This window comes from Topomyia yanbarensis, chromosome 2, assembly GCF_030247195.1.
Source record: "Topomyia yanbarensis strain Yona2022 chromosome 2, ASM3024719v1, whole genome shotgun sequence".
NCBI classification, from domain to species: Eukaryota; Metazoa; Arthropoda; class Insecta; order Diptera; family Culicidae; genus Topomyia; species Topomyia yanbarensis.
The window spans coordinates 255,259,360-255,286,494 of NC_080671.1; the positions used below are offsets into that span (position 1 = coordinate 255,259,360).

At 40.7% G+C, this 27,135-nt stretch overlaps 1 protein-coding gene across 5 annotated transcripts in view; it reads left to right on the plus strand.

The window, feature by feature from the left end:
* The window catches only part of LOC131683083 (integrator complex subunit 3 homolog), an 891,455-nt gene that overhangs the window by 491,716 nt on the left and 372,604 nt on the right, over window positions 1-27,135 (plus strand). The window lies entirely within an intron of this gene.

The following is a 27,135-nucleotide window of genomic DNA, read 5'->3' on the forward strand; positions in this document are numbered from 1 at the left end:
TGGGAGAAGTCGCGATCACTTCACAGCGAAGTCTGAAGTCTCTCGGAGTCATTATAGACGACAAGCTGACCTTCGGCAGCCATGTCGACTATACGTGCAAGAGAGCGTCGACTGCTGTTGCGGCACTATCGAGAATGATGTCCAACAGCTCAAAGGTGTGCGCCAGTAGACGTAGGTTACTGGCAGGCGTTGCCGTATCTATCCTCAGGTACAGCGGCCCGTCATGGTCAAGAGCACTGAGGGTAACCAGTTACCTACAGAAACTGGAGAGCACCTACCGCGTGATGTGCCTCAGAGTGATATCTGCCTACCGCACGGTATCACACGACGCATCCTGCGTGATAGCGAGCATGATGCCAGTCGGGCTGGTCATTCGGGAAGATGAGGAGTGCTTTGAGCTACGTGAAAATAGGGGAGCCCGCGAGCGCACCAGGGTGACCTCGGTCGCCAGATGGCAGCGTGAGTGGGACAACTCCTCGAAAGGTAGGTGGACCCACCGGCTGATACCTAGCATATCGAGCTGGGTGGGAAGACCCCATGGGGAAGTTCACTTCCACCTGACACAATTCCTGTCAGGCCATGGCTGTTTCCGTCAGTACCTCCACAGGTTCGGGCACGCGGAGGTCCCAGTCTGCCCGGACTGCCCAGGTGTAGATGAAACTGCCGAACACATACTGTTCGGACACAACCCCGGATACCCTTATTCAGCGGATGTGTCAAACGGTGGAGAAGTGGAACGCAGTCTCGGCTGCTACCATCCAGATTGCCAGTAGGCTACAGGTAATCTGGCGAACCGAGCAACAGACGGCGGGCACGGCTAACTAGTGATTGGTTAGTTGGAGCGAAAAAAGGCCAAGCGCAAAATAAGAGAGTGAATGGTCTGTTCATGCCGAGGTAGGTTGGCGCAGCGAATGGCAACCGCGTAAGGGGTAAACCCAGCCACCCCGAAGCAAGACAGAAGAATGAGTGTATAGGCGTATAAGTGGACTGCCTCATGCCAAGACGGGAGGGTCGTAGCGTAGTATGTTGGAACTAAGCTATCGATGCCTCATGGCGTGGCAGAGGAGTGAAAGGGTGAGCATCCAAGTCAGTCTCACACTGCATGTTAAGGGTGAGCATAAAAGTCAGCCTCACAGGTTGGTAGAGGCTAGCACAAAAGTCAGCCTAGCAAGGAATGAAAAAGGTGAGCACAAAAGTCAGCCTCGCATGGTATGTCAGAAGTGGGGCCTAAGAAAAATGTCCCACATGGGATGCCAGAGGGAGTGACAAAGGTACAATAGAGTGGCACGATTGAGAGTGAATCAGGTGATAGGGTGAGCACCCAAGTCAGCCTCACATGGATGGGTAGGGCGAGCACAAAAGTAAGCCTAGCAAGGAATGAGTAAGGTGAGCACACAAGTCAGCCTCGCATGGAACGTAAAAGGTGAGCACAAAAGTCAGCCTCATGTGGGAGTGTTTGAGAGTGAATCAAAGTGCGATTGAGAGAGCACCCAAGTAAGCCTCATACAGGATGTATGAACGCGTGAGTGAGAGTGAATGAGTACATTTAGTACAGCCATCCCCCCAGAAGTAATACCGAGAGGTAGTTCCTGGGAGGAATGATGGCGGAGCCCAATGGAGTTTAGTCGGTATTAATGGCTGGTCACCATTCGAGTCCGACACGCCCCCAGTGCACCCCGTGTGGTAGATTGGACCCTACCGTTAGCACGTGTACTGGGCTAGGACATAAAGGTCTTCTCCATTGTAAAAAAAAAAAAAACACACACATACACACACACATACAGACTTTTTTCGATCTCGACGAACTGAGTCGAATGGGATATGACACTCGGCCCTCCGGGCCGGGATTAGGTTGACGTTTTTCAGAGTGATTGCTTAACCTTTCTATATGAGAAAGGCAAAAATGTGCCAACATCCAAGAAAGTGAATAGTCGTCAAATTTTTTTTCGAGTTTGCATCAAATCTCGACGTTTCATGCACCTTGAACACATTTAGCATCAAAAATAAAAATTCTATTTTTAATTTTTCCTATAGTTTATATGAGAAATTTCTGTGTGACCGCACTCTTAAACCCGTAATTCCGGAACCAGAATTCCGATCGATCCAAAATTCAATAGTAGCCGATGGGAAGGTTGCACCTTTCATTTGAGACTAAGTTTGGTCAAATCGGTCCAGCCATCTCTGAGAAAAATGAGTGACATTATTTGACACATACGCACATACATACACACACACATATACACACACATACACACATACAGACTTTTTCCGATCTCGACGAACTGAGTCGAATGGGATATGACACTCGGCCCTCCGGGCCGGGATTAGGTTGACGTTTTTCAGAGTGATTACATAACCTTTCTATATGAGAAAGGCAAAAATGTGCCAAAATCCAAAAAAGTGAATAGTCGTCAAATTTTTATTCGAGTTTGCATCAAAGCTCGACGTTTCATGCACCTTGAACACATTTAGCATCTAAAATAAAAATTCTATTTTTAATTTTTCCTATAGTTTATATGAGAAATTTCTGTGTGGCCGCACTCTTAAACCCGTAATTCCGGAACCAGAATTCCGATCGATCCAAAATTCAATAGCAGCCGATGGGAAGGTTGCACCTTTCATTTGAGACTATGTTTGGTCAAATCGGCCCAGCCATCTCTGAGAAAAATGAGTGACATTATTTGACACATACGCACATACATACACACACACACACACATACACACACATACACACACATACAGACTTTTTCCGATCTCGACGAACTGAGTCGAATGGGATATGACACTCGGCCCTCCGGGCCGGGATTAGGTTGACGTTTTTCAGAGTGATTGCATAACCTTTCTATATGAGAAAGGCAAAAATGTGCCAAAATCCAAAAACGTGAATAGTCGTCAAATTTTTATTCGAGTTTGCATCAAAGCTCGACGTTTCATGCACCTTGAACACATTTAGCATCTAAAATAAAAATTCTATTTTTAATTTTTCCTATAGTTTATATGAGAAATTTCTGTGTGGCCGCACTCTTAAATCCGTAATTCCGGAACCAGAATTCCGATCGATCCAAAATTCAATAGCAGCCGATGGGAAGGTTGCACCTTTCATTTGAGACTAAGTTTGGTCAAATCGGTCTAGCAATCTCTGAGAAAAATGAGACATTATTTGACACATACGCACATACATACACACACACATACACACACACATACATACACACACACATACAGACTTTTTCCGATCTCGACGAACTGAGTCGAATGGGATATGACACTCGGCCCTCCGGGCCGGGATAAGGTTGGCGTTTTTCAGAGTGATTGCATAACCTTTCTATATGAGAAAGGCAAAAATGTGCCAAAATCCAAAAAAGTGAATAGTCGTCAAATTTTTATTCGAGTTTGCATCAAAGCTCGACTTTTCATGCACCTTGAAGACAGTTAGCATCAAAAATAAAAATTCTATTTTTAATTTTTCCTGTAGTTTATATGAGAAATTTCTGTGTGGCCGCACTCTTAAACCCGTAATTCCGGAACCAGAATTCCGATCGATCCAAAATTCAATAGCCGCCGATGGGGAGGTTGCACCTTTCATTTGAGACTATGTTTGGTCAAATCGGCCCAGCCATCTCTGAGAAAAATGAGTGACATTATTTGACACATACGCACATACATACACACACACATGACACATACACACATACATACAAACTTTCGTTGACTACATTAACCACCATAGACGGTTCCGGAACTGCCCGGGAAATCCGGCCATCTTTCAAAATTTACGAACTCACATCAGTTTCCCGGAAATGGTTGGGCCAATTTTCACAAACTTAGTCCCAAATGATAGCTATAATATCCCCATAGATGTCTATAAAATTTCCTACTGATCGCTTATATGGTTCCGGAAATATAGACTAAATCGTCCGGTCACATATGAAATTCCCATATAAGCCGGAACTCAAATTTTTTTTTTCAACGGGGGGACCTCATGAAATTTCAGAAATCGAATTCGTATTTTTGATGCCAAACATCTTTAAAATGCATGAAACGTCGAGATTTTATGTTATCTCGAAAAAAATTTTTGCCTTTCTCATATAGAAAGGTTATGCAATCACTCTGAAAAACGTCAACCTAATCCCGGCCCGGAGGGCCGAGTGTCATATCCCATTCGACTCAGTTCGTCGAGATCGGCAAATGTCTGTGTGTGTATGTATGTGTGTATGTATGTATGTGTGTGTATGTGCGTATGTGTGTGTATGTAACCAAAAATGTCACTCATTTTTCTCAGAGATGGCTGAACCGATTTTGACAAACTTAGTCTCAAATGAAAGGTGCAACGTTCCCATAGGCTGCTATTGAATTTCTAATGGATCCGACTTCCGGTTCCGGAATTACAGGGTGATGAGTCCGAACACGCAGAAAATGTCGATTTTAATAAATTCTGCAATGAATGTATAAAGGTGAATTTTTTTCCAAAATATGACCACAACTGCTTCGATTTGTAGTATTAGGTCACTAACATCCATTCAAAGTCTATTTGGCCACATTGGCCACCATCATCGGTTCCGGAAGCCCCGGCGGAAGTATCTAAATTCAGAATAACAGTCACATCGGTTTCTCGGAGATGGCTAGACCGATTCGACTAAGCTTGGCCTCAAATGAAAGGTATTGCGTCCCCGTAAATGGCTATTTAATTTCATCCCGATCCGACTTCCGGTTCCGGAGTTACAGGTTGTGGCGTGCGATCACGTAGCAAATTGTGATTCAAACCGATACTCCGATGAAAGCAAAAAAGGTAAAAACAAACTTTCGTTGACTACATTGACCACCACAGACGGTTCCGGAAGTGCCCGGGAAAAGCGGCCACCTTTCAAAATTTACGAACTCACATCAGTTTTCCTGGAATGGTTGGGCCGATTTTCACAAACTTAGTCCCAAATGATAGCTATAATATCCCCACAGATGTCTATAAAATTTCGTACGGATCGCTTATATGGGTCCGGAAATATAGACTAAATCGTCCGGTCACATATGAAATTCCCATATAAGCCGGTACTCAAATTTTTTTGAGCCGGAACTCAAATTTCAGAAATCGAATTCGTATTTTTGATGCCAAACATCTTTAAAATGCATGAAACGTCGAGATTTTATGTTATCTCGAAAAATTTTTTTTTTATGAAAATCGACTTTTTGGGACTTTGCCGATTTCGCACCTTTTTTCAGTTCAATATTACCGTGGCTGTTTTTTCTTTTTCAAAATTTTAGAACTCGAATAATGATTTATTTTCCTGGATATAGTTGTCATGTGATGTATAATAATAAAATGTAATATATGCATTTAAAAGTTTTTAATGAATATAAACAACGCACACATTCTCGTGATTGCACAATTGCACCGCTAGGTGGATTAAAATAGGTTTTTCAGTTCAATATTACCGTGGCTATTTTTTCTTTTTCAAAATTTTAGAACTCGAATAATGATTTATTTTCCTGTATATAGTTGTCATGTGATGTATAATAATAAAATGTAATATATGCATTTAAAAGTTTTTAATGAATATAAACAACGCACACATTCGCGTGATTCACGATTGAGAAAGGCACAATTGCACCGCTAGGTGGATTAAAATAGGTTTTTAATGTTACAATTGATATCACTATAGAATTAGATCTTATGTTATTGTTTGTTGCTCTCTGTCGTAAAACAGCTAGACAGGTAGTGTTGGTAGATTAGATAGAATTTAGTTTGGCTAGTAATTCTTGTTTAAATTTGCTTTTTGTTTTACAAGTCTTAATCGCTACAGGTAGACCATTCCATCTGTTAACACCTCTCACAAAGAATGACTGATTATAGTAAGCAGAGCTGTTGTCTGGTATAATGTAGCTTTTTGATCTGTTATTGCGCATAGGTCTCAACTTTTCGTACAGATAATGGGGTTTTTGTAAATTTATGATTCCGAATAGCGTAACGCAGGAACGAAAAATGTAGAATTTCGAAAAACTACAACCAAGCAGCGATGATTGAAGATGGGTTACTCTTGAATATCTTGAAAGATTATATATGTATCGCACACAGGAATTTAGGGCTACCTTGAGTTTGTTCAGTGCTCCCATGGTTGCATTGCTGTAAAAGACATCTCCGTACAAAAAATAAGGTAGTATTAGGGTTTTGAACAGATTCAACTTAGTTTGAACGTCAAGGTGTCCAGTTGCCAGACGTAATCGTTTGAGAGTTCCATAAATTTTTCCACACTGTAAGTTTATGTGAGGATCCCATTCAAGTCGTGATGTCAGTATAACACCGAGACTCCCTACACGATCCACAAACTGGATTGATACATTGTTCAAAAATAATCGTGGTGCATCAAGAATAATTTTACGCTTCTGTATAAATATAGCTTTAGTTTTTGATGAATTTATGGATAGCAAATTTTTCAAGGACCAGCGATATACCCTATCAAGATCGCCAACTCTATTTTATATTCTTCTTGATGAAAATTAACGATGAAACGTCTACCTGTTCAATAATGAAAAAATAATTAGAATCAGTCAACATACCATTGAGATATGGCCTTTTGAAGTAAACATTCCAACTTTCATCTATTTTTTTTAAATTACACATTATATTTAACGTTCGGTAGACAACCCTTTTTTCATATTTTTTCAGTGCACCATATTAATAACACCATTTGTACATTATATTTATGTAAAAAAATGGTAATGGTTTCCTTTAAAAATCGCGACACGTATAAACGATCTAAATAGTCAATGGACACACATGGATTCACGCTTGAAGTCTGGTAGAAAACCCATCTATGACCGCATACCACATCCAAACTGTTATAACTTTCGATTCCGTCAATGAAATATTTCCAAACTTGCAGGGGATATACTTGATTACTATAGCTTTTGAATACCATGTACTAAATAAGCAGACAAATATTTTTTTGTTCATAGAGATTGGACCAAACCCGTGGGTGTTTGCTGGTAGCCTTATGAAACGTATCATAAAACTTCAAATCGCCATATCTCTCGAATCCCTCGATGGATCATTTTGAAATTCACTGAGAAGATGCTTGGATACTGTATCTGTCGAATGCCGTATGCCAAATTTATGGTAATTTTTTTAGTTAATAACGGTTTTAGGAACACCGTGGTCGTGTGATGTAAAGTCACACATGTCATTGGAAATGGTGTTTTTCGAAACACCAAGTTTTCTTACATGTTTCCAAAGTTGTTTATTAGGAATATTTTCGTTCAAAATTTGGTTTTTTGAAATTTTCCTTCGCTTGTCTTATAAGGTGGTTGACTCTATTTCTAAGACGCTTATAGTGCGACTCATATTCAAGTGATTTAATCCGCTTCCAATTTCTGTACGCTATATCCCTGTCAACCATAGCCTTCTGGATCGCATTATTGAACCACGGATTTATTCTAGGCTTAATAGGACGCAGTGGTATAAAATCATCGTGGAGATGTACCATATGATTGTTGAAAGTCTCTAATAAAATGTCGGGATTATCAATGCTCATGAATTCATCCCAATTGATTGAAAAGAATGCATTATGTAAGGCATTTTAATTAAAGTTGACGTAATCCCGGTAAACATCTGTTTTCGACACAGTGTTGCGAGAGAAGTTTAAAGCACAAAAAATCAAGTCGTGTTTAGATATACCAGGCATTGAAACTTGACTGAATTTTAATACAGACTCGGGGGAGTCGGTAATTAAAAGATCGAGCAAAGAGCTGCCAGATTGATGGAAGAAAGTTGGCTCTGAGTTTACACACGTGTACGCCATATTGCAGAGAACGTCTTGGAAACCGCGCGATTTCCTAACTGACTTACGTAAATCTGTGTTGAAATCACCAATGAAGTAAGTAGACTAACATAAATTTTTCATGAGCGATATGAAACTCCAATAAAAGATATTCCACTTTGCAACCATTCGAATGTATGTCACTGTACAAAGATTTACGAACTGTTCTACATAACAGATCGTTTTTGATGTAAGCACAAATGCCACCTCCATTCCGATTTCGATCATTCCTAATCAAACGATAACCATCAATTGAAACCATGGAATCACTAACAGTACAATCTAGCCACGTTTCTGTCATACATATAATGTCCATTCTGCCATTCAAAAAGTTCATCTTCAATTCATTGAACTTGGAAAATTTACGCGCACAAAGGCTCTGTACATTTATATGACACATGTTGAGCTTATCATCTTTTAAAATTGCACTAAATACAGCTCTTGGTATGAGACTGTTCGAATTGGAATTGTTATCCATTATCATGTACGAGGAGCGGATGAACCACGTAACGAAAACTAACCAACTATAGATACACGATTTTAATATGACTGAGAGACAACACCTAATGTTATACAAATTTCTTCTAATAACAAGTCGTGTGGCACAGTTTAGCCGGCATCGGTCGTAGGTACAAAGACCTGTATCAACAGCAGAAAATAGCAACAGCAGCAAAAACAGCAGCAGCAGCAACGATGTCCAGACTTTTAGGAGGGAACAATCACGGGAAGAGAGGATTGGAGTCATGGATGTAACAAAAGTATAGGAAGTGAGATAAACTAGGAAAGGGTTTTAGTACTTCTAGGAGGGGAAGAATACAAGGAAATCTAGGATGGAGACATGGAAAAAAGGTAGGAAAAGAGAAACTATTTGGAAAGGTTTAATTTACTATAGAGATCCTTTACGGCGAAGTATGCCTCCGGATTACCATCAGCCACAGCAACGTATACAAGGCCATCCTTTGTGAATACCTTCTGCACACGACCTTGCTTTTTTAACTTAACAGCTGCCGTACGTACTTCTCTTGCACTTTTAGTGAGATTTTCGTTGAGAAAAATGCGGTTATCATTATCCAGTCCTATGTGACGAAGCGTTATTGTTCTACTCCTAAGGTACCTTCTGTAAAAGTCATCTCTGACATTGCGCAACGCAAATTGGCAGATGATCGGCGGTGATGCTCCTGCTGCAATAGGTAGTTTCGCGAGGCGCTTGAGATCGACATGGGGTATATCCTCGTTATCATAGGCAAGATGAGATGCAATCCTTCGAAATATTTGTTTTAAATTTTCGCCATTCAAAAAGGGTATTCCAGATATGATCAGGTTTACTTGTCAGCATTCGATCCCAGCACGACGGATGATGAAGTTTCTACCCTTGTGAAAGATTGTCTGGGGGAGAATCTGCAACCGAGAATAGTTCGTCTAGTTCCTAAGGACAAGGATCTCTCATCTCTGAGCTTCATTACTTTCAAAGTTGGCGTTAGCAAATCATACAGGGATAAGGCTCTGTTCAAAGACTCTTGGCCTCCGTGAATATGTGACCAATTCAAAAATCCAACGACCTATCATCAGGATTATGGCGGAGAAGAATCCATCTGGTGGTGGACAGTAGCGCCAAGCTATTCTGGATAAACTCGTCTGTCCAACTTCTTGTACCCCGGCGAGCGATCTCGGTCTACCTGACGAATCGGCGACTTCCTCTGTGTCAGGGAAAGCCAAGAAGGGTATATGTCCTTCCGACCCGAGCAAACGTAAAGTCCATAATACCCCCATGCTCATGGGGTTGGGCATGGGTGTTTGAAATGGGTTCAGCCCACAAAAACACCATGTCATGGTCCGGTAGATCCCATCGAAAAACCATACGTTGGTATATTTATGGGTTATTGAGACCATTTTATGGTGTTTTAATGGTTGTGAAAGTGGGCACGGACCATGTTCATGGTCTTTTCAAGGGGCTGTGTGGTGTTTGAACCCATGAGTATTTGCTTGGGGAAGCAATACAAGATGCTGCACGCCCTCAATGTAAATTTCACTTACAGTCTGCTGATGAACACAACTCTACCGCCGCTGTGCATCTTCAATGCCAAAAACAAAATTTTGATCCCATCGTAACGAGCACGTCTCTTCACAGCACATTCGGCTCTACAACGATCACAGAAGAACTAAGCACTCTATGCTATGCTGGTATTGCTCATCGCACCCTGGAACGCACTGCAGCTAGCACTATGGAAGCCCTTGATCCCCCTGCCCTGTCCCGGTCCTGTGTGCAGGAGTGGTGAAGGGGTCTTCCAAAGCGATACCAACGGCAAGTACGAACCTGATTTTGTTAATGCAAGCATTGATCAGCTCCTCGCTTCCAGTCAATCGCGGCATTCAAACCTACACATATATTATGAGAATGCCGGCGGTATGAATTCAGGAATCGACGATTATTTGATAGTAAGTTCGGATGAATGCTTCGACATAATCGCCCTCACAGAGACGTTGCTTAGCGGTAGCACTCTGTCAGTGCAAGCATTTGGTGCCAACTACGATGTTTTCCGCACTGATCGCAGCTCACGCAACAGTCTCAAGGCTACCGGCGGCGGGGTACTTGTAGCTATCCATAGTCGATTGAAACCGCAACTGATTGACGATACTTTGGGGGTCTGTGTCGAGCAGGTGTGGGTTCGAATCAAACTGACTGGCTACGAACTTTTTCTTTGCGTGGTTTATCTTCCACCGGACCGCACTCGCGATTCGACATTGATTGATTCACATACTGAGTCACTGGAACGGACTTCCGCTCATGCAAGCCCGGTTGATGAGATCCTGATTGTTGGCGATTTCAATTTCTTCGGATTAAAATGGCGCTCTAGTTCTGATGGATTTATGTTCGCTGATCCCGAACTGTCATCTTTCATGATGGTATCACCAGTTTGCTTGACTGCTACAGTCTAAATCTGCTGCGCCAAACGAATAATGTGGTTAACGAGAACAACAGAATCCTTGATCTCTGTTTTTCGAGAAAATCTGACTACGCGCCAAATGTTACCGCAGCGCCATTCCCCCTGGTAAAGACTGTTAGACACCACCCTCCCCTGCATATAGTGCTTGAAGCGATTCGAGTGAAGCATGACTGCAATGCTTCTGACACCGTCAGCTATAATTTCAGAAAAGCCGACTATAATAGGATTATTGACTTCCTGTCGAATATCCACTGGACTGAAATTCTCGACAATGATGATGTCAACGTTGCAGTGCAGACCAATGTTATGAGCTATGCTATCGATCGCTATGTACCCAAAATAAGTGGCATTCAATCTAAGCACCCAGTGTGGCACACTGCCGAGCTGAGACGGTTAAAAGCGACTAAAAGAGCCGCTCTGAAGAAGTACTCCAAGTTTGGGGGCTACGTGCTGCGAGTTGTCATAGTGTTGACTATGTTCATGTTAATCAAGTCTATAAAAGACATCGAAGCGTTGCCATGCCGATTACTTGCGAAACGTGCAACGTAAGTTGAAGTCCGAACCTAAAACATTCTGGTAGCATATAAACGAGCAAAGAAAGGAATCCGGGTGGCCTTCAACGATGAGCTATGGAGGACGTATGAGCTCTAGTTTACAGGAGATTTGGCAACTATTCTCTGAAAAGTTCGCGAGTGTTTCCTCCAACGAGAAACTGACACCGACCCAGGTTTCACGCGTGGCTCTTAATGTACCTCAATCATACCAGTCTTTGAACTCTATCAATATCGACAATAATATGATACAATTGGCGATTGGCAAAATGAAGGCTTCAACTTCGGCAGGCCCAGATGGTATACAAATTATTATTCTAAAAAAATGCTCCGCCGGTCTAATAGAACCTCTTTGTCATCTATTTCAATTATCGCTAACAACCGGAGTATTTCCCGAACTCTGGAAATCCTCCTTTATGTTTCCAGTTCACAAAAAAGGTGATAAAAAGGTAGTTGACAACTACCATGGTATTACAACGCTAAGCGCAGTTCCTAAGCTGTTTGAAATGGCTGTGTTGGAATCCATCTCCAGCCACTGCAAACAGTATATCAGGATTTATGCCGAAACGTTCAACATCTACGAATCTTCTGTCGTTCACAACATATGTTACAGATGCCATGTCGGACGGACTTCAAACTGACGTTATCTACACGGACCTTTCAACTGCCTTTGACAAGATTAATCACGCTATTGCAGTGGCAAAGTTGTATAGACTTGGCTTTGGTACTAATATTCTCGGTTGGATGCAATCGTATCTCAGTGATCGTCGTCTAGCAGTCAAGATATTTGATTGTGTATCCGAAGAGTTCTTTGCTTCATCTGGTATTCCACAAGGCAGCCATCTCGGTCCATTGATTTTTCTTCTGTATTTCAACGACGTCAACTTTTGTTTAGAAGGACCACGGTTGTCTTTCGCTGACGACCTCAAGTTATACCATAGAATCCGGAATACTGATGATGCAGCTTTCCTTCAACGCCAACCGGTAACATTTGCGGAATTGTGCGAGTTCAACCGAATGACCCTAAACCCCAAGAAATGTACGGTCATTACGTTCTCGAGGAAAAAAACGCCAATTCGATTCGATTACTGTCTAGCTGAATCCACGATTGACAGAGCGAATTGTGTCAAAGATCTCGGAGTTTTTCTCCATGAATAACTGACGTTTAAACAGCATATCAGCTATATTGTCGCAAAGGCATCACGCTGTTTGGGGTTCACAATGAGAACATCTAAGCACTTTTCAGATATTTACTGCTTGAAATCTCTCTACTGCTCACCCGTTCGATCAACTCTGGAATATTGTTCAGTTGTGTGGAACCCTCATTATCTTAACGGTGTTCATCGAATTGAGACAGTACAGCGCAGATTTGTTCGGTTTGCCCTTCGTCGATTGCCTTGGAGCAACCCTCACCAGCTGCCAAGTTACGAAAGCCGGGGTTTGCTTATTGGACTCGATACAATGCAAGTGCGGCGGGATCTATTCCGTGCTATGACGATTTCGGATATTTTGCAAGATCGAATTGACTGCCCCGAGCTTCTCAGTGCGATAAATATGAACGTTCGCCCTCGCGCCCTTCGCAATAATTTATTCCTCCGATTACCTCTTCGCCTGACTAACTATGGAGTAAACGGTGCCATAGTTGGTTTGCAGCGGACCTTCAACAGAGTGTCATCCGAGTTCGATCTTCACATTCCACGTAGCAGATTACAATTTGACTTTTTAAATAGATTAATAAATTATCATTAGGACCACACTGTGTCTGTTGATATCAATTATAAATAAAATAAAAAATGAGGGGGCCTTCAGCTGAGTTTCATGAAGTTTGACTACACCTATAAATCGGCCAGCACCTTCATTTTTCTTAAGGGGGTAATACCATTTCTAGAAACAGTTTGTTATTCAAAATTTTGAAAATATTTTATTTTTGCAACCTTGTATAACGGTTTAGTTGAAGTAACTTAATTAAGGGTACTGTTTATTTATATGTTTGTACGAGCGATATATTGGTAGGGGTTCCTTAAAAGCAAGTTTTGGTTGTTTCTTTCAACAATGTATTTATATAACTTTGGTTTGTTCCTGAAGTATTTATTTTAAAAAGCATCAATTCGTCGAAATTTTCATTTTTATCCCAAGATTGACATCACTACAAATCAATGCGTTTACTAAAATTAGTGCCTGAAACTTTAAAGAATAAACCGAAGTAACTACTACTTAGATGCATATCGCCCGTTCAAATATATAAATAAACTAGCTGTTCCACGGTGCGCTTCGCTACACCTACCGGGACTAACTAAACGAATTAGTTTAAATAAATCAAAGATAACGAAGCAGAAACTTATTGTAATTCTCGCGAATAGACAATGTTCTTGGTATGACCATCTGAAGCATAATTGAATAAATTGGTCGGTTTTCCTACACCCAATCGTTTGGAATCCGTTGGTATCATTCGAATTCGTCGTAGCAGTACATCTGCTCCTTTATGTTGTCTAGTTACAATGGTCGCTTAGATTAAATTTTTCGACCAAGGCAGAGTCGTGGTGGGTTGATGTTGCGCAGTAACTAAAATAATAGGCACACAAAGTTTCAATTGCAACACTTGCGGTGGAAAGTCTGGCGAATCGACTGAATTAAAGAATTCAACAGGATAATTCATAGATTTATATGGATAACCGAATTTCCATCGATTTTATTTTGGATTCAGTGGTGTATGAAATTTAAATCAACATACGCAATCGATAATTTCTTCAACAGATTGTATTATTTTACAAAATCATGTGGAAATGTGGTGCAATTTATTGTTGCATCGATAAAACATTTGCCCAATTCATATAGGGTGATGAGCCTATTTTCACCATACTAAGCAAGGTGCCTAACTAATTCGATGATTTCTTGCCTTACAATCAATGGAATGCGTAAAAATTGACATCAACCGCTTTACTTCGTTGTTAAGAACCAATATAATAACACAAATGCGTTGAAAACAGTAAAATTCTCGTGTTTGAGCACAATGAAAACTCGAATCGAGTGCCCCTATTGTTGCGCTACCATTTGACTCAATGCGTTGAACAAAGATGGCAGACACTGCTCTAACCAACGGCTTCAAATGGGTAGGGTGATAATAGAAACATGGCGCAAATAGGCTCATCACCCTATTCAACATTTTCTTGGCGAATCAACCTACGATGGCTACTATTCAATAAAAGAATGCACATATATAAATATATGTAACCCGGTAACTGTAACCCGGTGCGCTTCGCTACACCCATCAGGACTAAATGAAATATTTTAAATATACTAAAAATAACAAATATTTTTGTAACAAAGAAGAAACTTATTGTAATTCTCGCGGATAGACAATGTTCTTAGTTTGACCACCTGGAGCACAATTAAATAAATTGCTCTGTTTTCCTACACACAATCGTTTGAAATCCCTTGGTATCATTCGAATTCGAGGTAGCAGTACATCTGCTCCTTTATATTTTCTAGTTACAATGGTCGCTTAAATGAGATTTTTCAACCAAAGCACAGTTGTGGTGGGTCGATGTTGCGCAGTAACTAATATAATAGGCACACAAAGTTTCAATTGCAACACATGTGGTGCACAGTGTTGCAAAACGACGTTTTCACGATCAAAATTGAATAATACCTGAACATTGATTTTGGAGAATGGATTTTTTCGAAGAAATTTCTGGATATAAATAGATGCATCTTTTGATATAATGAATTGAGTGATTGATCCCCTAAAAGTGAGATAGAAAATTGATTTACACAACTAATTTAGCTAGGAGCTCACTGTCTTCAGTAATGTTCTAGAAAAAACCTGTTTTAATCCACCTAGTGGTGCAATTGTGCCTTTCTCATTTCTCCAAACTATGATTTAATAGCTGGTTCGTACAATATAACATTATGGAAATGTCTTTCATTCTTATTACACTTGGTAAGTATATATAAGAGCACGTTTGTGCATTCATCGCGGTATCGGTTTGAATCGGAGTTTTCTATGTGATCGCACTCCACAACCCGTAACTCCGGAGCCGGAAGTCGGATGAAGATAGAATTTAATATCAGTTTCCGGGGACGCAACACCTTTCATTTGAGACTAAGTTGATCAAATCGGTCTAGCCATTTTCGAGAAACCAATATAACCAATCATATATGTTATATGAGACTCGGTCCTCCGGGCCTCGGTTAGAAAATCGGGTTTTGGAGCAATTGCATAAACTTTCTATATGAGAAAGGCAAAAGAATAATATTTAATTAGCTTAATCAGCAAGAGTTCAATGTTATCTTCATGTGATTATATTTTGAAATGTTGGTGGGAGGGATTTGGGAGCGGCGACGCAATACTCAACTGCATATTTTGCCTTCCATTTGAGACTTGGTTTGAGAAAATCGGTTCAGTCATCACCGAAGAACCGATGTGACTTTAATTGTAGAATATGCCCGGAATTCCGGACTTCCGGAATCGTCGATAGTGGACAATATATTCAAAGAATGTTTGATTGGCAATCAGTTATCTAGATCTGCGATTAGAAGTAATTTGGTGACCATTTCAATAGTTTTTAGCCTCTGAGGTATTACGATTGTACCGATTTATATGGGAAATTCCAGTATATCCTTACTATAACCCCTGTAACTCCGGAAGCAAGAGTCAGAACCGAATGAAATTCAGCAGCAGTCAATGGTATTACTGTAACTTTCATTTGAAAACAAGTTTGTAAAAATCGGTAGAGAATTCGTTGGGGAATGGGTGTGATATTAGCTTAAGAACTTGGCGGGTTCCCCGGGGGCGTCATGGACCGTCATAGGTGGCCATGTATGTGTGTGTGTGTGTGTGTGTGTCATTTAAACTCACACAATTTTCTCAGAGATGGCTGAACCGATTTTCGCAAACTTAGTTTCATCTGAAAGGTATAACGCTCTCATAAGCTGCTCTTGAATTTTTAGTTGATCCGACTTCCGGTTCCGGAGTTACGGGTTGAAGAGTGCGGTCACACAGAAAATTCTCATATAAACTGGTACCACCATGATGTTCAAATGATGTAAAACATATTAAAATTGATGTAACATTACACTAGTTTGCGGGTCTGGATCACTAATGATCAATCAAAGCAGCCTTGACCACATTGGCCACTTATGGCGGTTCATGACGCCTCCGGGGAACCCGCCAAGTTCCTAAGCTAATATCACACCCATTCCCCAACGAATTCTCTACCGATTTTTACAAACTTGATTTCAAATGAAAGATAAAGTAATACCATTGACTGCTGCTGAATTTCATTTGGTTCTGACTCTTGCTTCCGGAGTTAAAGGGGTGTTAGTAAGGATACACTGGAATTTCCCATATAAATCGGTACAATCGTAATACCTCAGAGGTTAAAAACTATTGAAATGGTCACCAAATTACTTCTAATCGCAGATCTAGGTCACTGATTGCCAATCAAACATTCTTTGAATATATTGTCCACTATCGACGATTCCGGAAGTCCGGAATTCCGGGCACATTCTACAATTAAAGTCACATCGGTTCTTCGGTGATGACTGAACCGATTTTCTCAAACCAAGTCTCAAATGGAAGGCAAAATATGCAGTTGAGTATTGCGTCGCCGTTCCTCCCCCGCCTTGCATTTCCATAATGTTATATTGTACGAACCAGCTATTAAATCATAGTTTGTAGAAATGAGAAAGGCACATATTTCCAATGATACGAAGACATAACGTGTTGGTGGACGTGGGTAAAGTTAATTCATAAAAATGGCACATTTAAAAAAATATTTTGGCGATACAGAGTGTTAGTATATTCATTCACTTTCCATTAATCACTGCCAGGGCCTAAAATTCTCATACCCATTCAATGAACGATAAAATTCACTGAATTCACCTTCGCCTTTTCGCTGCCTCCTTCGTTACTAAATTCACACAAAGCAAAACAATAAAGCCAACGCCCCTTCTTCTTTCGTTTCTATGGAAGCGAGTAGCAGAAGTAGTGACTTTCGTTTTGCCATGACAATACGAAAATTCAATCTCGTTTTAATTTCAAATCAGTAATTTTTATTTTTATTTTCATTAAATGAAATTATAGCGCCGCAAACACAGGAAATATGCACACCTACAGTGCTTCAGTCGTCCAATATCATCGCTAGCTTGTAATTCTCCCAAATCGAACAACGATACATAGATATCGTTACTAGTTTCATTTCGTTTGGCCAGCGCTATGTCGTCGCTGTTGTGCTATCTTATGACAAGCGCCATTTAGCACATTTCGAGAAAAACGATTTTTAAAGTTTGAGATTGAATATCTTGAAACTTATAAATGGTAAAAACAATTCAAAGAAGACAATTAATGCTTCAATCTATTCTGTATTAAACTCTCAAATATCATGAAGTTCGGTTGACTATGTTGCGAGTTTTCACTATAAATGTAAACAAAAGTCGCACTCACACGTGTCGTAGGTGTGTATTGATGACAAAATTTGTATGGCGTGTCATAATTGTGCATGGAAAATTTTCCATAGAAAAAAAGCATCAATTATTAACTTTTATTAATATCTTCGGCTTTATTCGGCCTAGAAACAATCGATGAGATGCATTTTGAAGGAAATTGAGCAAGCAATCTAGAAAAAATAGTAATTTTTAATTACAGTGTTGCCAAACATGAAATATTGCCAATTTAAAAGTAAAACTGCATATTTCTCGCAATACATGTATTTTTATTTTAAAAATGATTATGCAATTGTGTTCCTCAGATATTTTTACATATGAAAACATCTAAAACTTCTACATTACTTAAGCGAATCCCAAGATACAGTGATTTAAAGCAAAAAACTGACAATTTCTCATCACTTTTTTCGCTATAACTCAGTAACCAAGCAAAATTTCAAAATTCTGAAAACGCCGTTTTGTAGAGAATTTTTAGATTAGTAATGTTGCATATCTAACTCAGTTTACCCCAAAATGGCGTTTGTCATAAGATAGCACAACAGCGACAATGTGCAATATCGAATAGACTAATGTCGTTATCAATTTCGAAGCGAAAACGAATGTGTGGAGGAAATAATGAAATTGAATTTACCCGCATGCTTTGTCGTAGGTCGTTGTCTCATTTTCGGTTTCGTAATATTCTAGTGGTTTAGAAAGTAGCATCGCTCGCTCGTCATTTTCGTCAGATTTTGGTAAACGAAAAAAACATTTTTCGACTCTGATGACTGCACAATTGAACAATATTTCTTCAAATATCATAGCAGAATACTGAAAATTGAGCCAGTGACAGAGAATCTCAGGAGATGTCTCGTTGAAAACTTGATTTGTGGTGTACATCATAAATCAAAATATATTGGACCAATCGTTTTCTAGGTTCTACATATCCCCAGGTATTGATCGAGGTTTTTATTTTTTCTGGATATTTGAATTTTTCATAGCATTCTGCAGCTAAAAATGAAATTTTCGCTAAAAAAATCATGAAACTTATTTTTGTGAACAATGTTATGATCTTTAATGATGTTATGATATGAAGAAGAACTGTTCAAAATTTCAAACAATTTGGTTCAGTAGATTTAGAGTTATGCTGTGCATCGCATTTATTCGAGGTGACTCCTGAAGATTCACTTTAACACACCCAATTTTCAATATTTTGTGGTGAACATTAAGGAAAATATTGCTTAAATGTTGCATTATTGTCTGAATAGACTAACAATCTCGGTATCGTCAATTTTTTTTGAGCACGATTTTTTTTCAACAATAATCCTACCCCCTTAAGCAAGAACTGATTTCATCAGTAGGTGTCGACTAACGGATAAAATTTGACGAAGATCACCGACCACGCCACCAAATATTCGATTAGTTCCTTTTATGGGTCATCGTGAATTCGTCCTATATAACAGTGTTGCATTCTTTCAGCATTTTTTTTTTTATCTTAAATACGTTTATTTAGGCCCAAATGCTTTAGCTTAACGAGGCCGATAATTCATTTTTTTTAATTACATGTCACATGTTAGTGGGGGAAAGGAAAGCCGTATTTAGGGGCGGCTTGCTCCCCTCTTATGTAAGTAAAGGAAAAAGGTAGGAAGTGGGATACATATTGTGTAATTGACATCGTCGTTTGCTGATTGATCATTGTGGCGGATAGGCACACTTTGTTGTAGTGTTGTAGTTTCCAGCCTGTAATCGCAGGGGCGAGGGGAGGGTCGATATTTCGGATAATTATTGGCACTCTGATACTGTCATGATGTTCTCTATATCATCTGCATGTGAGGTATGTCATGATGTTCTGGGTAGACGGTTATCAAGAAGGGTATGCACCGAAGACTCGTGAAGCAATGCCATATTGTAGATACAGGGATAGGTTGGTGAGATTCTACTGTGAATGAGAGAGGGGAAAATGTATTAAACTTGGACATCAATGGTTTTCAAAAAGATATAGATAAGAAAAATATAGGGGTGGTCACGGCTTGCCAGAACGTCCCGGACTGGCACATAGGGTGATCTACCTCGGGCCCGAAGGGAATCTATTAGTTGGGACCTGGCAACACAGTACTCTGCGCACAGCCAAACAACATGCTCGATGTCATGGTAGCCGTTCTCACAAACACAATGATTACTTTCAGCAAGCCCTATACGACGGAGATGCGCGTCAAACGAGTAATGGTTGGACATGATCCTTGACATCGTACGAATAAAGTCCCGGTTCACATCCAACCCCTTAAACCAAGCATTCGTTGATACCTTCGGGATAATGGAATGTAGCCACCGTCCCAGATGCCCATTGCTCCATGAGGTTTGCCAACTATCGAGCGTCCTCTGACGAGAGATACTGAAAAATTCGTTGAAGCAAATTGGTCTTTCGTAAGAGTCGCCTTCTAATGCGCCCACCTTGGCTAAAGAGTCCGCCTTCTCATTGCCCGCAATAGAACAATGTGATGGGACCCAAACCAAGGTAATCTGGTAAGATTTTTCAGATAAAGCACTCAGATATTCCCGTATTTTCCCCAGGAAATACGGTGAGTGCTTTCCAGGCTTCGCCGCACGGATGACCTCAATGGAGCTGAGACTATCCGAAACGATGAAGTAATGGTCTGAGGGCAGGGTGTCAATGATCCCGAGAGTATACTGAATGGCAGCTAATTCTGCGACGTAAATTGAAGCAGGATCATTGAGTTTGAATGAGGCAGCAAGATTTTCGTTGAAGATACCGAAGCCTGTGGACCCGTTGAGAATTGATCCGTCAGTGTAGAACATTTTGGCGCAGTCGACTTGATGGTATTTGTTATAGAAAATATTTGGGACCCATTGTGGGCGAATATGATCCGGAATTCCACAAATCTCTTCCTTCATGGATGTATCGAAAAATACAGTGTGATCAGAAGTATCTAAGAGATGAGCACGGTTGACGTTATACGTAGATGAATTGATGTTCTGTGCCATGTAATCGAAGTACAAGGACATGAATCGGGTCTGAGAATTAAGCTCGACAAGCCTTTCGCAATTTGCAATCACCAATGGGTTCAGAATATCGCATCGAATGAGTAATCGATATGAGAGGTCCCAAAATCGATTTTTCAGAGGAAGAACGCCCGCCAGCACTTCGAGACTCATCGTATGGGTCGAGTGCATGCAACCCAAGGCAATACGCAAGCAACGATACTGGATTCGCTCCAGTTTGATGAAATGTATGTTCGCAGCGGAGCGAAAGCAGAAACATCCGTACTCCAACACTGATAATATCGTTGTTTGGTACAGCCTGATTAGGTCTCCTGGATGGGCACCCCACCATGTTCCAGTTATTGTACGGAAAAAGTTGATCCTTTGTTGGCACTTCTGTTTCAGATACCTAATGTGACATCCCCAGGTACCTTTAGAATCGAACCATACCCCGAGATATTTGAATGTTGAAGCCTGAGCAATAGTTTGATCCATTAATTGAAGCTGTAGTTGCGCTGGTTCACGCTTTCTAGAAAATACGACTAGCTCAGTTTTCTCCGTGGAGAACTCGATACCCAGCTGGAGAGCCCAAGCAGACAAATTGTCCAAGGTATCTTGCAGTGGTCCTTGCAAGTCGACGGCTTTAGGACCTGTAATAGAGACAACACCGTCATCTGCAAGCTGCCTTAGCGTGCAGGAATTGACAAGACATTCGTCAATGTCATTCACGTAAAAATTGTAGAGGAGAGGGCTTAGACATGAGCCCTGGGGAAGGCCCATGTAGCTAAATCGTGATGTCGATAAATCGCCATGCGAGAAATGCATTTGTTTTTCAGACAACAGGTTTAGCAAAAAGTTATTTAAAATTGGCGAAAGACCATGCTGGTGCAACATCTCTGACAGAATGTTGATAGAAACTGAGTCAAAAGCCCCCTTAATATCCAAGAAGACTGATGCCATCTGCTCTTTATTAGCATAGGCTATTTGGATTTCTGTAGAAAGCAACGCAAGGCAATCGTTCGTCCCTTTGCCTTTGCGGAAGCCAAATTGTGTATCTGACAGTAAGCCATTTGTTTCGACCCAATTATCGAGGCGAAACAAGATCATTTTTTCGAATAACTTCCGGATACAGGACAGCATTGCAATCGGACGATACGAATTGTGGTCGGAGGCTGGTTTTCCTGGTTTTTGGATGGCGATGACCCTCACCTGTCTCCAGTCATGTGGGACAATGTTACCCTCAAGAAACCTATTAAATAAATTCAACAAGCGTCTTTTGGTAGAGTCTGGCAGATTCTTCAACAAGTTGAATTTGATTCTATCTGGCCCCGGGGCTTTATTGTTACATGATAAGAGAGCAAGTGAGAACTCCACCATCGTAAACGGTGTTTCGTTCGCGGTATTGTAAGGCGACGCGGCGCGGTAGATTTTCTGTGCCGGGGCGGAATCCGGACAAACTTTCTTGGCGAAATCGAATATCCAACGGTTTGAATATTCCACGCTCTCGTTAGTACTGTTTCGGTTTCGCATACGTCGGGCCGTGCCCCAAAGAGTGCTCATCGATGTTTCTCTTGTTAACCCGTCGACAAACCGGCGCCAGTAACTGCGTTTCTTAGCTTTCATTAAATTTTTCATTCGCTTTTCTAATATCGCGTACACTCGATAACTAGCAACTAACCCGTCGTTCCGGAAGGTTTTATACGCGGCAGCTTTCTCCGCGTACACGTTTGAGCACTCTTTGTCCCACCACGGGTTGGGAGAACGTTTTTGGGTGTTCACGTCGGGTACTCGTTTCGTCTGAGTTTGAATCGCGCTATCGAGAATCGAGTTGGACAAAAACTTATATTCTTCCTCCGGGGGAAGTACCTGTGTTGAATCGATAGTTTTGGATATCGCAGCAGCGTAGCTCTTCCAATCAATGTTTCGTGTGAGGTCATAGGGAACATTGATTGGTGCCGATGGTCTTGAACCAGTGGTGATTGCAATTACAATTGGTAAGTGGTCACTACCGTGGGGATCAGATATTACCTTCCACTTGCAATCTAACCGTAGTGATGTCGAGCATAAAGATATGTCCAGTGCACTTGCTTGCGCAGGTGGTGTAGGGATCCGTGTCATTTCCCCTGTGTTCAGAATTGTCATATTGAAGTTGTCACAAAGGTCTTGAATTGTCGAAGATCGATTATCGTCGTATAGACAGCCCCACCCCGTACCGTGAGAGTTAAAGTCTCCAAGAAGCAGGAGGGGCGAGGGAAGGTGTTCAATCACGTTGGAGAATCTTCGATATCCCATCATGGCCCTAGGAGGAATGTAAATAGAAGCAATGCAAAGATCTTTGCCTTTGATTGTTGTTTGACAAGCGACAACTTCAATGCCTGGCGTCGAAGGGAGGTTGATTCGATTGAAGGAGTAGCACTTTTTGATCCCTAAAAGTACCCCCCCATATGAGTCTTCTCGATCCAAGCGGATAATGTTAAAATCGTGGAAGTTGAGGTTTATATTAGAAGTTAGCCATGTTTCACATAGGGAAAATGCATCACAATGATTGTAATTTAGCAAGTGTTTTAATGAATCGATTTTGGGGATAATACTTCTGCAGTTCCACTGTAAAACAGTGATCAGATCCCTGATTCCGTCTAATAAGTTAGCCATCGAAGGATACGATCGCTGTAAGGAGGGGCCATTGTTCAGTCAACTGTTTTAAAAATGTTCTTACTGTTGGTAGAATAGCAACCAGCAAGCTTTTCATAGGATCGGTAATGTTGAAAGCTGTGAATATCCAGTCCACAATGTCAGAAAATTTAAGGAATCCCGTTTTAGGGTGAGTTTCTGACTGTAAAATTGGAGCACTTGGGATTTTTGGTGCCCCGGGGAGTGCTGGGAACTCCTGGTTGTATCTCAATTTCCCAAAACCAGGAGGTATTATCTTCGGATTTGTACCAGCACTTCCAGTTGATGAATTATTTTTATTTTGTACCCTTGTTTGGGACAACCTAGGACCCTTACGAGGAAGTTCAGGTGAGTTTTGATTAGGTCTTTTCCTAGAGTTTCCAAGCGGAGCCAAAGAATGCCCCTCGCAAGGGTCGTTAGAGGCGTTATCGTCAGTTGGCAAGAGAGCGAATGGGTTTTCGGAGATAAGTGGAACAGCTCTTTTAAGCATTTCTGCGTAAGAGCGTCTGGAGCGATCTTTGGCGGATCGCTTCAGTTTATCCGCGCGAAGTTTGTACGTTGGGCATGTCAAAAGTGCATGCGGATTCTCCCCACAGTAAACACACTTCTCAGCGGGCCTACTGCAAGTATCATCCGCATGGCGTTCCCCACATTTACCGCACCGTTTCTTGTTGCTACAGTAGGTGGCCGTGTGACCTAGCTGCTTGCAATTGGAACAATTCATGACCCGCGGTACAAACAGGCGTACGGGTAGACGAGCTCCTCCCACTTCAACGTAGCTCGGAAGTGCAGATCCGGCGAAGGTTACGCGAAACGAGTCTGATGGATAGTAATTACCATCTTCGATGGACTTTGAGTCCAATTGCTTGCACTCCAAAATCTTAACTGATTGAAGGTTTGGGTCCTTAAAGCGGCCAGCTCCATCATTCATCAGATCATCGACAGTTAGACCCGCATCACTTACCACACCGTCGATCTCCACATCACGAGAAGGGATGTAGACGCGATACTCCAGCGTAAAGAGGCTATTGCTAACGATATCATTGGCCTGTTTCAAGTCAGTAACGACTACGCGCAGTTTATCTGACTGAACCTTTTTAATCTCGGTTACGGCCGAGTAACGTTTTGTCAGCTCCCGTGCAACAGTTATGCTGTTTAACGGTTTATTTTTGGGCCGAAAGTATACCACCCAAGGACCAGCGGATCCATCCTGGTAAACCTTGACTCGGGGGGGCTGTGAGACATTGGGGGGAAGTGGATCGACCATAACATTATCTGTCTCAGTATCAGATATATGTTCTTCTTCCCCATAATATTCGTCTTCGGAGGGTGATCCTTCTGTTTGTTCCATTTTGTTGCGGGAGCAACACGCTCGACCGCACTGTTTAACTTAAATCAAAATAAAAAATCAAAAGCAATAAAAAGAAAAAAAAAATCGATAAGAAAAGTAAAAAACAAAACACTTCACCAGTTGGTTCCTGACGAGCTGGTAGGTGAATTGATCCTTCGTTTGTTTTATCCGTCACCCGCGTGACCTTCACACAATAGAGCTGATATAGCTCGTCTAAACAAAGCCGTCTTTCATGCAAGAAAACTGTTTAGTAACTTCACTGCACCGATATCGCAGGTAATAATTATCACTCGCGGGACTGTTTATTACTAATGCTTTACTGCAGCCTCTGCCACAGCAAGCACCTTCGTACTACCGAAAAAACTAAACCACACCGGAGAGAACAAAAAGCACTTGTTTCCCGGTACAAAGTTGGGTTACGAATGATTTCAGCATTTTACTTACACCCGAATTTTGATTGACATTGTAAGCAACGTTTTCCGCAAGCGCAAGATTTAGTGGCTATTTTAGGGCAGAGTTGTTCGTCCATAATCCAGCAATGTTGATTTAACTTCAAATGAAGCGGTCGCAAGTGCAATTTTCAATTTAATTTTCAATTTAATTTTCGACAAATTCATGCAATTCATCAGTATTATATTGTCATTCGCGTAATAGATCTCTATCAAATAAATTATTGCCATTCCATTTATGTGCTGGTAAACATACATGCAACAAAATTTTAGATTTTTGAAGTAATTGATAGATATTGCATCAGAAACCCTCCCTCTCCTTCAGATTCCGAAACCAACAATCATGTCCACCGTCTTGGTGGAAGAAATACTTATGCCAAATCATATATAATATATATTGCTAAAAAAAGTTTTTCAGTGCACCACCCCCCCTCTCCCTTTCCACGGCTTAGGTACTTCTCACCCACCCCATCATGCGCAAAAACCACCCCATGACCATCTCCTTAGTGGAAGGAATACTTATGTCAAAATTGAATTCATTGCTAATAATCACAGTGAATGAATAGATAAGGATTACTTCAGAACCCTCTCCCCCTCCCCCCTTTTGTGGTCCACTCCCATCAACCATTGGCTCAGTTGGAGAAATAAATATGTCAAATACTAATAAATATGAAGATATAAATAATTTTTGCCCAAAAAACAACTCCCTCACCCTTAAGCTCAGTGTGCCCCCACCCAAAAAAAAACCATACCATGAACATTTTCTTGGGGAAAAGAATACGTATGCCAAATTTCATCAAGATCGGACTTGTAGTTTAGAAGTAGTTAGCGCACCAACATACATACAAACATACATTGATTTATATTTATATATATATATATATATATATATATATATATATATATATATATATATATATATATATATATATATATATATATATATATATATATATATATATATATATATATATATATATATATATATATATATATATATATATATATAAATATAAATCAATGTATGTTTGTATGTATGTTGGTGCGCTAACTACTTCTAAACTACAAGTCCGATCTTGATGAAATTTGGCAAACGTATTCTTTTCCCCAAGAAAATGTTCATGGTATGGTTTTTTTTTTGGGGGGGGGCACACTGAGCTTAAGGGTGAGGGAGTTGTTTTTTGGGCAAAAAATATTTATATCTTCATATTTATTAGTATTTGACATATTTATTTCTCCAACTGAGCCAATGGTTGATAGGAGTGGACCACAAAAGGGGGGAGGGGGAGAGGGTTCTGAAGTAATCCTTATCTATTCATTCACTGTGATTATTAGCAATGAATTCAATTTTGACATAAGTATTCCTTCCACTAAGGAGATGGTCATGGGGTGGTTTTTGCGCATGATGGGGTGGGTGAGAAGTACCTAAGCCGTGGAAAGGGAGAGGGGGGGGGGGGGTGCACTGAAAAACTTTTTTTAGCAATATATATTATATATGATTTGGCATAAGTATTTCTTCCACCAAGACGGTGGACATGATTGTTGGTTTCGGAATCTGAAGGAGAGGGAGGGTTTCTGATGCAATATCTATCAATTACTTCAAAAATCTAAAATTTTGTTGCATGTATGTTTACCAGCACATAAATGGAATGGCAATAATTTATTTGATAGAGATCTATTACGCGAATGACAATATAATACTGATGAATTGCATGAATTTGTCGAAAATTAAATTGAAAATTAAATTGAAAATTGCACTTGCGACCGCTTCATTTGAAGTTAAATCAACATTGCTGGATTATGGACGAACAACTCTGCCCTAAAATAGCCACTAAATCTTGCGCTTGCGGAAAACGTTGCTTACAATGTCAATCAAAATTCGGGTGTAAGTAAAATGCTGAAATCATTCGTAACCCAACTTTGTACCGGGAAACAA